At 46.5% G+C, this 12,820-nt stretch overlaps 1 protein-coding gene across 1 annotated transcript in view; it reads right to left on the bottom strand.

The window, feature by feature from the left end:
- Positions 1 to 1,138: 1,138 nt before the first annotated feature.
- LOC143805854 (SERTA domain-containing protein 2-like) overlaps positions 1,139 to 12,820 on the bottom strand; it is a 25,985-nt gene continuing 14,303 nt past the window's right edge. Inside the window, exon 3 of the transcript XR_013221344.1 lies at positions 1,139 to 1,269. The gene's annotated coding sequence lies outside the window, so the exon portion shown is untranslated. The remainder of the gene's footprint in view (positions 1,270 to 12,820) is intronic.

Raw genomic sequence — 12,820 nt, 5'->3', positions numbered from 1 at the left:
AACACAGTGATGTCACAGTACAGGGGTAATGTGCACAGTGATGTCACAGTACAGGAATAATGTGCACAGTGATGTCACAGTACAGGGATAATACACACAGTGATGTCACAGTACAGGGATAATGCTGCTACTCTCTCTCCTGTGAACCATGTCTTTGGATTTTATCTTCAATAAATTTTGATATTTTTGGAAGCTGGATTCTTTTTCCTATTTTCACCAGGGATAATACACACAGTGATGTCATAGTACCAAGATAATAGACAGGGATGTCACAGTACAGAGATAATACACAGTGATGTCACAGTACAGGGATAATAGACACAGTGACGTCACAGTACAGAGATAATACACAGTGACGTCACAGTACAGGGGTAATACACAGGGATGTCACAGTACAGGGATAATACACACAGTGATGTCACAGTACAAGGATAATGCACACAGTGATGTCACAGTACAGGGATAATGCACACAGTGATGTCACAGTACAGGGATAGTAAACACACCAGTATCACAGTACAAAGATAATAAAAACAGTGATGTAATAATACAGTGATAATGTGTGCAGTGATGTCACAGTACAGGGATAATATACACAGTGATGTCATAGTACAGGGATAATAAACACACCAATTCTGCAGAATTCAAGCTGTTGCATAGAATATCTCCTGCTTTGGATGTTTTGATACATCCATGCGTTTCATAGTCAACTCATTGATATCAGTGAGCACTGCTCCTCCCTTGTCTCGGTCTACCACCCTACCCGTGCCCTCCGTTCCGCTAATGACCTAAAAGTAGCATACTCTATAATCTGAACCTCCCACTCCCATCTCCTAGACTTCTCATGTGCTGCACCAATTCTTTGGAATGCAGTCCCCAAGACAATTTGATTGATTCCCAATACTAACAATAGCAAGCGTGGCCTAAAAATTGACCTATTGCCTCACCTCACTTATCTAACTATCCCCATTTTGCAAACACAAAATTTTAATAGCGCTCTGTGTCTGTACTGTACAGATACTGGCTGATGACTGGTTCATGCTGCATTATGTGAACACCCTATTTAGTATATTGATGGCTGGACCATACGATACAAACAATTTTTACCATTTACCTTGCGTGTCTCACCTATCTCCTCATAGATTGTAGGCTTGCAAGCAGCAGGACCCTCACTCCTTTTGGTATCTGAGTTATAGGTTATTCTGTAATGTCTTTTATTGCCAGTACAAGTTCCTTCTCACGTGGAAAGTGCTGCGGAATATGTTAGTGCTATAGAAATGATTATTATTATGTGTAAAGCTACATTCCTTCTGTTCAGGGAGCTTAAACATTTATTGCTGGCTTTGTTCACAGATTAGAGCTGATCTGTGGGGGGCTCAACAGTTTACTGTCAGACTCCCTAGTAAATAAGAGCCAGAGGCGTAACTATAGCGGTCACAGAGGTCGCAACCGATCCCGTGTAGGTGAGGGGCCCACCAACGCCAGCACAAACTTCAACTGGATGTGCATCCTTGTGTTGCGATGCACCGCTGCAATACATGCTGTTGGCCACACAGAGGCTGGGAGCGCATGGAAGTGAAATCATGCGCTCCTGTCGCTTTCATGTTGAAGTCAGCTGCTGGCTTCAGAAGAGGATGCCCCGCAGCGGGGGAATGGAGGGAAGACAGGTAGAATATTTTTTTTTTTTCCTATGCATTAAAGAACAGTGGCAGTATGAGAGACATACAATATATATACCAGGATGGGACATATATATACCAGGATGGTTGACATGTAAACCAGGATGGAGGATACAGTTGTGCTCAAAAGTTTACATACCCCCGAAGAATTTTTGCTTTCTTGTCCTTTTTACATAGCTCCAACACTTTTTCTCCACTTATGGTTAGTGGTTTGGTGAAGTTATTTATTGTCAAACTACCGTATTTTTCGGACCATAAGACACACCCCAAATTTTGGAGTGAAAATAGAAAAAAAGATTTTTATAAGGTGGGCGGTATGGCGTGCACCTGAGCAGGGTCCCTTCCTCAGGTAAGGCGACGTCGCAGCCCGGTATCCCAGGCGAGCAGCAAAGCGGGTTTCTCGGTGGCGGCGTCCATCTTGCTGAGGCTGCGCGTGCGCAGATTGAGTATTCTGCTTCCCGCGGCTTCAGGAAAATAGCCACGAGAAGCAGCGCGTGTGCTGATGGAGATTGCAGCGGCCATTTTCCTGAAGCCTCGGGAAGCAGAGAACTCAATCTGCGCACTCGAGGCCTCAGGAAGATGGCCGCCACCACCGAGAAACCTGTTATTCACCCGGCTCTGCTGCCCGCCTTGGATACCGGGCTGCGGCATCACCACACCTGAGGAAGGTACCCTGCTCAGGTGCACGCCATACCACCCACCACGCCTCAGCATTACCGCACCTCTGCAACCGCCACACCACTGCCGCAACCAACCGGTAAGCCTGCGTTCGAACTAATAGACGCACCCCCATTTTCCTCACTATTTTTTTGGGGAAAAAGTGCGTCTTATAGTCCAAAAAATACGGTACTGTGTTTTCTCTTGTTAAATCATAATGACAACCCAAAAAATCCAAATGGCCCTGATCAAAAGTTCACATACCCTGTTGATTTTGGCCTGATAACATGCACAGAAGTTGACACAGATGGGTTTGAATGGCTACTAAAGGTAACATCCTCACCTGTGACCTGCTTGCTTGTAATCAGTGTGTGTGCATAAAAGCTGAGTGAGTTTCTGGGATCCAGACAGACTCTTGCATCTTTCATCCAGCCACTGACGTTTCTGGATTGTGAGTCATGGGGAAAGCAAAAGAATTGTCAATGGATCTACAGGAAAACGTAGTTGAACTGTATAAAACAGGAAAGGGATACAAAAAGATATCCAAGGAATTGATAATGCTAATCAGCAGCGTTCAGACTGTGATTAACAAATGGAAAATCAGGGGCTCTGTAAGAACAAAACCACGATCAGATAGACCAACAAAAATGTCATCCACAACTGCCAGGAAAATTGTCCGGGATGCAAAGAAAAACCCACAAATAACATCAGCTGAAATACAGGACTCTTTGAAAACTAGCAGTGTGGCTGTTTCAAGATGCACAATAAGGAGGCACTTGAAGAAAAAAGGGCTGCATGGTTGAGTCGCCAGAAGAAAGCCATTACTGTGCAAATGCCACAAAGGTATTGCCTACAATATGCAAAACAGCACAGAGACAAGCCTCAAAACTTCTGGAACAAGGTGATTTGGAGTGATGAGACCAAAATTGAACTTTTTGGCCACAACCATAAATGATACATTTGGAGAGAGGTCAACAAGGCCTGTGATGAAAGGAACACCATTCCTACTGTAAAGCACGGAGGTGGATCGCTGATGTTTTGGGGATGTGTGAGCTACAAAGGCACAGGAAACTTGGTCAAAGTTGAAGGAAAGATGAATGCAGCACGTTATCAGCAAATACTGGAGGAAGATTTTCACTAATCAACCTAGAAGCTGCGCAAGGGACGTACTTGGACGTTCCAACACGACAACGATCCAAAACACAAGGCCAAGTTATCCTGTCATTGGCTACAGCAGAACAAAGTGAAGGTTTTGGAGTAGTCATCTCAGTCTCCTGACCTCAATATCATTGAGCCACTCTGGGGAGATCTCAAGTGCGCAGTTCATGCTAGACAGCCCAGGAATTTACAGGAACTGGAGGCTTTTTGCCAAAAAGAGTGGGCAGCTTTACCATCTGAGAAAATAAAGAACCTCATCCATAACTACCACAAAACACTTCAAGCTGTCATTGATGTTAGAAGGGGCAATACACGGTATTAAGAAATGGCGTATGTGAACTTTTGATCAGGGTAATTTGGATGTTTTGGGTTGTCATTATGATTTCAAAAGAGAAAACACAGTAGTTTGACAATAAATGGCTTCACCCAACCACTAACCATGAGTGGAGAAAAAGTTGGCATTATCATTCATATTCTCTGAAATAGGCCAAGAAAGCAAAAATTCTGCCAGGGTATGTAAACTTTTGAGCACAACTGTGTTCATACCAGGATGGAGGAGATATAGATATAGATATATCTATATATTATACACACATACATACATACATACATACATACACCAGGATGGAAGATATATGTACCAGGATGGAAGATATATGTACCAGGATGGAAGATATATGTACCAGGATGGGGGATATATGTACCAGGATGTGGGATATATGTACCAGGATGGGGGATATATGTACCAGGATGGGCTCAGGATGTGGGACATATATACCAGGAAGGAGCACAAGATGGGGGACATTACCACATTATGGGGGAGGAGGTGCAACTTGTATATCCTTTTAAGATTAAGGGTATGTGCACACGTTCAGGATTTCTTGCAGAAATTTCCTGACCAAAACCGACATTTCTGCCAGAAATCCGCATTCGTTTTTTTTAGCGTTTTTTACGCATTTTTTTCCGGAGTTTTCCCAATGTATTATATAGCGGGAAAAACGCAAAAAATCCGCAAAATTAATGAACAGGCTGCTTTTTTTACCGCGATGCGTTTTTTCCGCGGAAAAAAAACGCATCATGTGCACAAAAATTGCGGAATGCTTTCTATATGATAGGATGCATATGTATGCATTGTTTATGGGTTTTTATCGCGAAAAAACACAAAAAATCCTGAACGTGTGCACATACCCTTAGAATGCTACAAGGGACCATACATCTGACCAACATACGCAAAGGAGGGGTGGTCCAAATCTTACACCGGGGCCCATCAGACTCTAGTTACGCCACTGTGTAAGACATTTGTCCTTTGATAATTTTGCTGGAATGAGGACGACTGTAAAGTTTCGAAGCTTAATGCAATAGGTAGTATTACTAAGGGATCCTATAGAAAGGAATATAAGGAGAAGTTGCGAAGTACACCAGGGTGGCTGTCTGTAATTAAGACACAAAAACACGACACATCCTGAGCTTAGCAAGACGTGGATGAGTCAGTCTATGGCCTGCAGAGGCGGACTTGTAACATAGCTTCTGTATAGAGACACAATCTGCACCTCCTCACATACCCAGCCCCCTCTCAGCCTACTTATTCCCCATCAGCTGTGTCTAGTCATCCTGCGACCATTGTCTAATATAGTATTCACAGTCAGAGGGGCCGCGGGTGTAGGCTGTTTTATATCGTGACCACCACGCTTATTTTATGATTTTCCCTCCCACCGCACACACACACAGCGTTAAGTTTTACTGTTTAACGGGGAATCCTGTCCTCCATAAAGCATCTTTAAATGTGTATAGAATTGCAAGATACACAATCAACAAATTTAATTAAAATATTACTATTGTTTATTTTCAGAGCACCACTGATTCCATGTGAAAAGGGGTTACATACAATCAGGCCCAGGACAGTATTTTGGTGCCCTAGGCAGATGAAGTCAATCGCGCACCCCACCCCCACCCCAAAGCAAAGGAATGGCACAGAGCCTTAGGGTACTGTCACACAGTCACACTTTGATCGCTACGACGGTACGATCCGTGACGTTCTAGCGATATCGTTACGATATCGCAGTGTCTGACACGCAGCAGCGATCAGGGATCCTGCTGAGAATCGTACGTCGTAGCAGATTGTTTGGAACTTTCTTTCGTCGCTGGATCACCCGCTGACATCGCTGGATCGTTGTGTGTGACAGCGATCCAGCGATGTGTTCGCTTGTAACCAGGGTAAACATCGGGTAACTAAGCGCAGGGCCGCGCTTAGTAACCCGATGTTTACCCTGGTTACCAGCGTAAACGTAAAAAAACCAAACAGTACATACTCACATTCCGGTGTCTGTCCTCCGGCGTCTCAGCTTCTCTGCACTGTGAGCGCCTGCCGGCAGGAAAGCGAGCACAGCGGTGACGTCTGACGTCACCGCTGTGCTTTCCGGCTATGGCGCTTACACAGTGGAGAGAAGCAGAACGCCGGGGGACAGACACCGGAATGTAAGTATGTACTGTTTGTTTTTTTTACGTTTACGCTGGTAACCAGGGTAAACATCGGGTTACTAAGCGCGGCCCTGCGCTTAGTAACCCGATGTTTACCCTGGTTACCCGGGGACTTCGGCATCGCTCCAGCGCCGTGATTGCACCGTGTGACCGCAGTCTACGACGCTGGAGCGATAATCATACGACGCTGCGACGTCACGTGCCGTCGTAGCGATCAAAATTGCACTGTGTGACAGTACTCTAAGGTTAACGGGACCCTAATGCATATCCCCTTCCCTTCCGATGGGTTAGGTAGCAAACTCTGATGACCACTTCCACTAGAATTGCTACCTTTTCACAAAAGAATGTTATCAAAGTAAAAAAAAAAAAAAAGTGTTGGTCTTTAAGCATGTGACTTAGAGGGGAATTTCAAAGTTAGATAGGGAACCAATCATTTTTTCTGACCATTTACACAATACATGGGAAAAAATAGCAAAATTCATCCCTGACGTCCTAGATTTTAATGGGACTCTGTCACCTGAATTTGGAGGGAACAATTTTCAGTCATATGGGTGGGGTTTTCGGGTGTTTGATTCACCCTTTCCTTACCCGCTGGCTGCAATATTGGATTGAAGTTCATTCTCTGTCCTCCGTAGCACATGCCTGCACAAGGCAATCTTGCCTTACGCAGGCGTGTACTATGGAGGACAGAGAATGAACTTCAATCCAATATTGCAGCCAGCATGCAGCCAGCGGGTAAGGAAAGGGTGAATCAAACACCCGAAAACCCCGCCCCTATGGCTGAAAATTGTTCCCTCCAAATTCAGGTGACAGAGTCCCTTTAAATGTAGAACCCGAGGAAAGTTATGGAAACTAATAAAATGTAAATATAATCAGGGCTGTTTGGTTTCAAATATGGTATCCAGCATTTGGAAAATACCCTAGTGGAAAATAAACAGACCCTCATTATAAATTAAGGGATGCATCTGATGTGTTTTGCCTTCCGTCATGTGACAAATACAGCTTAATCATCACCAGAACCACCATCAGTACATGAATACGAAGGCAAAATAGTCATCAGCACATAATTGCAGCGCCAGAGCCATCAATAATATGGCACCAGAAACATCATCAGTAAATAAATACATCACCAGAACCATCATCAGTACATGAATGTCACCAGAGCCACCATCAGTACATGAATACATCACAAGAACTACCATTAGTACATGAATGCATCACTGGATCTACCATCAGTACACAAATGCATCAAAAGACCCACCATCAGTACTTGACTATGTTACCAGAACCACCATCAGTAAATTAATACGTTACTAGAACCTCCATCAGTACATGAATATGTCACCAGAACCACCATAAGTACATGAATACATGACCAGAACCAAGAGTACTTGAATACAAGGACCAAGCTTAGTACAACAATCAATTGTAATATCAACTCAGCCCCATAAACAACTGTATCAAATCAACCTACAACCCTATAACTCCCAGTATGTCCTTAACAATGGTAAGGAGATACTGGGAGTTGTTATTGACAGCCATAAGCATACCATACAGGAACCACCATACTGATGAGAATTAGTCAGTATCACAAATAAACATTTACATCCAGGTACCTTATAGATTACATCTTACAGTCATCTCTTTCATCTCCATCTTGTCTAGATGCGACGATGACCTTTCACATCCACAGCCATTCTCTGCAGACCTCCCTCTTCTCTGGCCTTTTGAGGCACATCCCGACACAGTGCCCTTAAAAAGAGTGTTATTAAAATGCCCTCATAAAAATATCTGTCCATATTATGACCCCAAATAAGCCTTCTATGGTATATGACCTTCACACTGTCTACCATTATCAGCTATAACCGCCACACCATTCGCCCTTATGAACCACGGCCTATGCCATGGCAGTCCCCTCCCTAATTTTCCATTAAAACTTTCTATATCTCCACACTGTCCCCCCACCATAACCCCTCTCCATATTGGGCTTCCATTTCACACTGTCCCCTCTCTATATCCATCCTGTGCCCCTTTTCTCACTATGCCCTCATACTGCCTTCTTCAAACTGTAGCCACTCCTCACACTGTCCTCCTACACAGTATGATGGTTACCACAGCCACCCATACGGTATGATATCCACAACAACCCCCCAATATATAGAATGGTCACCAACACCAGACCCCCAAAAATAGTATGATATTCACAACATCTCCCATGTGTACGGTGATAACCCCCACAGCACCCCATACAGTATTATGCCCCACAAACAATACCCCAAACAGTATGCTATTCACCACAGTCCCCAGTAAGATTACCTCCACACCCCCATATACAGTATGGTCACCACATTTTATGCCTGCCCCCACTGTCCCTTTATTCCTCTCTTCTGCACAGGCCCTCTGTTTATTCACCCCATCTCCCCCCTGCCCAGCCCCTCAGCTTATTTCCTCTATCTGCACAGCCCCTTATTTTATTACCCTCATCTGCACAGCCCCTCATTTTATCCCCCCGCCCCCCTCTGCACACACAGCCTCTCAGCTTATTACATCAGCACAGTCCCCTTTTTTTTTTTTTTTTTTTTCAAAGTGCGCCCCTCCCCTTGGACAGGCAGGAGGTGTCACCCTAGGCAGGTGACTACACTGCCTACCCCTTAACCTGGCCCTGCATAAAAAAAAAAATCAAGTTCCGTCTGAAAGTTCCGAATGTGGTGGATAATCGGACATGTTGTGCCACAGAATTTTGGAGGATGGCAGATAGTCGGGAGATGTCTTGGAGGCGATTATGTAAGCAACCTACGAGCGTGGAGGAGAGAAGGAGGTCTTGGGAGGGCCAAAGGTTACGTGTGGGAAGATATTGGGAGATTAGTTCAGAGATATATGGAAGAGACAGATTATGGATGGCCTTGTAGGTCAGTGTTAGTGCAGCGCCCCAGAGTCCTGGTCGTTGCAGTACTGTGGCTCCGCCACTATGGGGAGCCATGGTGCGTCTGATGGCACTGAAGGAGTTCATCTGATCAGGTATCACAGACACCAATACATTTCACAGCTGGGCCTCCGGGGGGAGCTAAGGGTGCTATTCATTAGGCCACTCCCCACCATAGTGGGTAAACTGGGGGTCAGGCAGGAAGTTAGATCAGAAAGCTGACTGGGTTGGAACCAGGCAACACCTTGTGGCAGAGGGTGTTGTGGGGGGAAGATACAGTAGGGTCTCTGTCAGGGGTGGGATCCTGACAGAGGCTTGGCAACAAGAAAGAACGTTACGGGACCGTGCCAGCTCCGGGTAGCAGCAGTCCCCAAGAAAGGATTAGAAGCGAGATAGATTGTGCTGAGTGAGAAACGAGATCACGCAAAAGGAGAAATACCAGTAGGAGTCGTGCTGTAAGACCGAAGCAACATCCTACTGAGGCGCACTACCGGTGGCCGGAACGCCGAGGGAGTAGAATAATATTCAGCTTCAAGCAATACTCCAAACCGCGGCAGGACAGTCAGTCTAAGGCGAGCTGTCTAACACATATCACCTATGCAGTCTTGGGGGGCAACTTGTGGAGAGGGGCGACTCTAGGGTCCCGGAAGAGCTCAGAGCCTACCCGTCAAACGGGTGCCGTCCCAACCAGATCATCAGGGAGGGACGGAGGATTAGCAGAACATCATCTAATCGAGTTGTGAGGGAACATCAGAAACAGACACAACAGTTGTGGGGTACTTTCCGTAAGCACAGCAGGGAAGGACCACAACACCTAGCGCTAGTAGGAAGGCACCGATTTCCACCTGTGAAGAGAACTCTGGAGGTGCCATTGGACCGGCCGGATTTGCGCAGCCTGGTGAACCGTGTTCCGGACTGAGGACCCAGAGATCTTCAGTAAAGAGGTAAAGAGACTGCAACCTGGTGTCCTCGTTATTTACTACGACCTGCACCCCACAACTGCACCGCTACACCGTCACTCATTCTACCGGACGTCCCCCACTGACAGACAGGGCCACGGACCGGGTCTAGCCACCGTGACAACCCCAGGACTGAGACCCAGAGGCCCGGTGCCGGGTACCCCTAGGCCCTGCGGCGGTGTGGGGGCGCTCCATTAGTAGTTTTAACTGGATATTTGGGAAATTGGGAGACAATGAAGGGATTTGCAGAGGGGAGAGGCGGAGGAGTAGCGAGGAAAGAGATAGATTAGTCAGGCAGCAGAGTTAAGGATGGACTGGAGGAGTGCAAGAGTGTTAGGTAGAGGAAGATATTGCAGTAGTCAGGGCGGGAGATGATGCACTAACATTTTAGTAGATTCAGGGTTGAGGAAAGGACGGATTCTGGAAATATTTTTGAGATGGACGCAGCAGTAGGTGGCAAGAGTTTTAATGTGTGGTTTGAAGTACAAGGCAGAGTCAAGGGTTACTCTGAGGCAGCGGACTTATGGTATAGGGAAAAGTTTGATGTCAAAAGGTATAAATGGATGTTTATGGGTCCCAGGACAGAGCCTTGAGGGACACCAACAGAGATGGTGGGATGAGGAGGAAGTGTGGGATTGGGAGACGCTAAATGTGCAGTTCAGAAGAACCGGTCACTGTTAGGGTATGTTTCCACGGTCAGGAAACGCTGCTTGTTTGACGCTGCGCAGAGCTGCAGCGTCAAACAAGCAGCGTCCAGATGTTCCAGCATAGTGGAGGGGATTTTATGAAATCCCGTCTCCACTATGCGTGGAAACCCGCACGCGGCGGCCCTGCGACTCCGGACATGCTGCGTGTCTTTTCAGATCGCAGCATGTCCGTACACCTTGCGGGGACGCAGCGTCCCCGCAAGGCATATCACAGGGCCCTATGGGACAGAGCGATCATCCCGGATGTGAAGAGTTAACACATCCGGCATCATCGCGTCCCAGAAAGGGGGCGGGGCTTAGCGCCGAGCGGCTTCGCCGCTGCAGCGATACCGCCGGCCATCCGGAACGTGGAGACATAGCCTTAGAATAAGGCTGGGGCTACGCTGTAAATTTGGCCACGACACAGCTCGAGCAGCCAAAGACTGTTCTAGGACGCTGCTACATCGCAGTATAGTGCAAGTAAATGGGGTGACATTGTGACCCACAAGGTGCTGCAACCACAGCAAGCAAGTTGCAAAAAAGCCAATTAGGAGCGTGACAACTGCATAGAAATACTTGCTGTCACGCTCCGGTCGGGAGAACCAACGGCCAGTTCAAGCATTGTGTCGCTATCCTCGTCCAAGTTATATGGCCATCTGCCCCTTCCCGTCTGACCCTCAGATGGCATCCTAGTAGCTTCTGGTGTTTTTTTTTCCTCTTCCATTTATTTTTGATTGAAGCAAGTAGATGGTCTGAATTTTTTTTTATCCATGGAGTCTTAATGTATCAGTTAAAATGGAAGAGACTTGGAAGGAACTCTGAAGTACAAAGTCTGTCTTCCGTCTGATCCTCAAAATGGACGAGAATAGCACATGTTCCGAGTCTCATAGACAAGGACCTGTTTTTAAAACTACATACAATTAGACATCCTCTTCTCACCTGTCCTGGAGGAGGGGTGAGGGGTTTGCAGAAGACCCTTTATAGCTCTCATCCAGAAAAACTGATGGTCAGATCAAGGAGTGACAACGTGATTTGTAGATCTGCCAAAATTGCTGCAGTGACTCTTCTGCAAGGAATCGCTCATTAATTTAATCTGTAAGGGATTTCTTTGTTTATCCTTTTTAATTTTAAACTATTTTTTCCTTGTGTATGTCTTATTTAATCTGTTTTTACATTTTGTAAGCACTGTACTTTTTTTTGTATATTAAATCTAAAATTTAGTAGCCATGTTCCTTGTTCTAAACGTACCCACAATCTTGACGAAGGAAAGTATAGCCCGCTTGTGTTACCCTGTGTAAATACGTGAGTGCAAACAGTATACCCATCAGGTGCTTGGGAAAGCTGAGAGTGCATACTAGTGTCCCCCCCTCCCTGGCAGGTGCCTTAGTGGCCTATCAAAATGGCAAGTGGTGGCAGCAAGTGTGGTGTGGATGTGTGAACTGGCGGAGGCGTGCGCCGAGCTTATCGTCAGTCTATTGTAATAGAATGAATTAGTGTGAGAAGTGGCTTCCCCATTTACAGTCACATGTGTAGCGCATGTGCGGTGTTTATGACAAGCCAAATGACGGTGAGCGTATGGCTTGTATACCTCCAGATTCCAACACCTGGAATATGTTTATGTGGCACACCAGGAGTCCACAATGGCATTGCCTCCCTCATGGGGTGGGGTGATGTCATGCCTGGAGGTAAGGAGGGATCCCCTTGGCAGGTAACACAAACAAGCAACACCTGACTCCAGACCAGAAGGGGGAGCTCTAAACCCGGTTTCAGGGGAACTACCCTATAAGTTCTAGTCTGGAGGCGGTGTTTGTTAGTCTGGGTAGAGGGACAGTGAGGGAGGGTCGAGGAGGCAAGAGAGGAAAGCCTGAGGTGTGGAGCTGCAACTGAGCTCCCCCAGGATTAAGCACCAAAGAGACCGGACACCGGAGCCCCTGGTTGCAAGGGTACTAAAGGCCCAGCAACTAAAGCTGGAGGGCAGGAGATTGCAGGTCTCCTGGCCTCATCTGACTCCTGGAGGCACCACAGCAGGTCAGGAGCCTGGGGCTGCCAGTGAGAAGACAGTGCCCATGAAAGGCTGATGCTGTCAGCCATACGGGTTAGGAGTAACAGACACCGAGAAGAACTTGTGCAGAACTTCAGGCAGCGAGGGACAGAAAATACAGCGCAGAAGGAAGGCCTCCGAACCCACCTGGCTAGGTGGATCTCAAGTTACTTCCAGGCTGCCCAGACCCCATCAACACCTGTTACCTGTGTCCAGGACTGCACCTGCAATTCACCAGT

This window comes from Ranitomeya variabilis, chromosome 2 (genome assembly GCF_051348905.1).
Source record: "Ranitomeya variabilis isolate aRanVar5 chromosome 2, aRanVar5.hap1, whole genome shotgun sequence".
Lineage (NCBI taxonomy): Eukaryota > Metazoa > Chordata > Amphibia > Anura > Dendrobatidae > Ranitomeya > Ranitomeya variabilis.
Note: the sequence above shows the minus strand (reverse complement) of the source record. Positions and strands in the feature narration are given on the sequence as shown.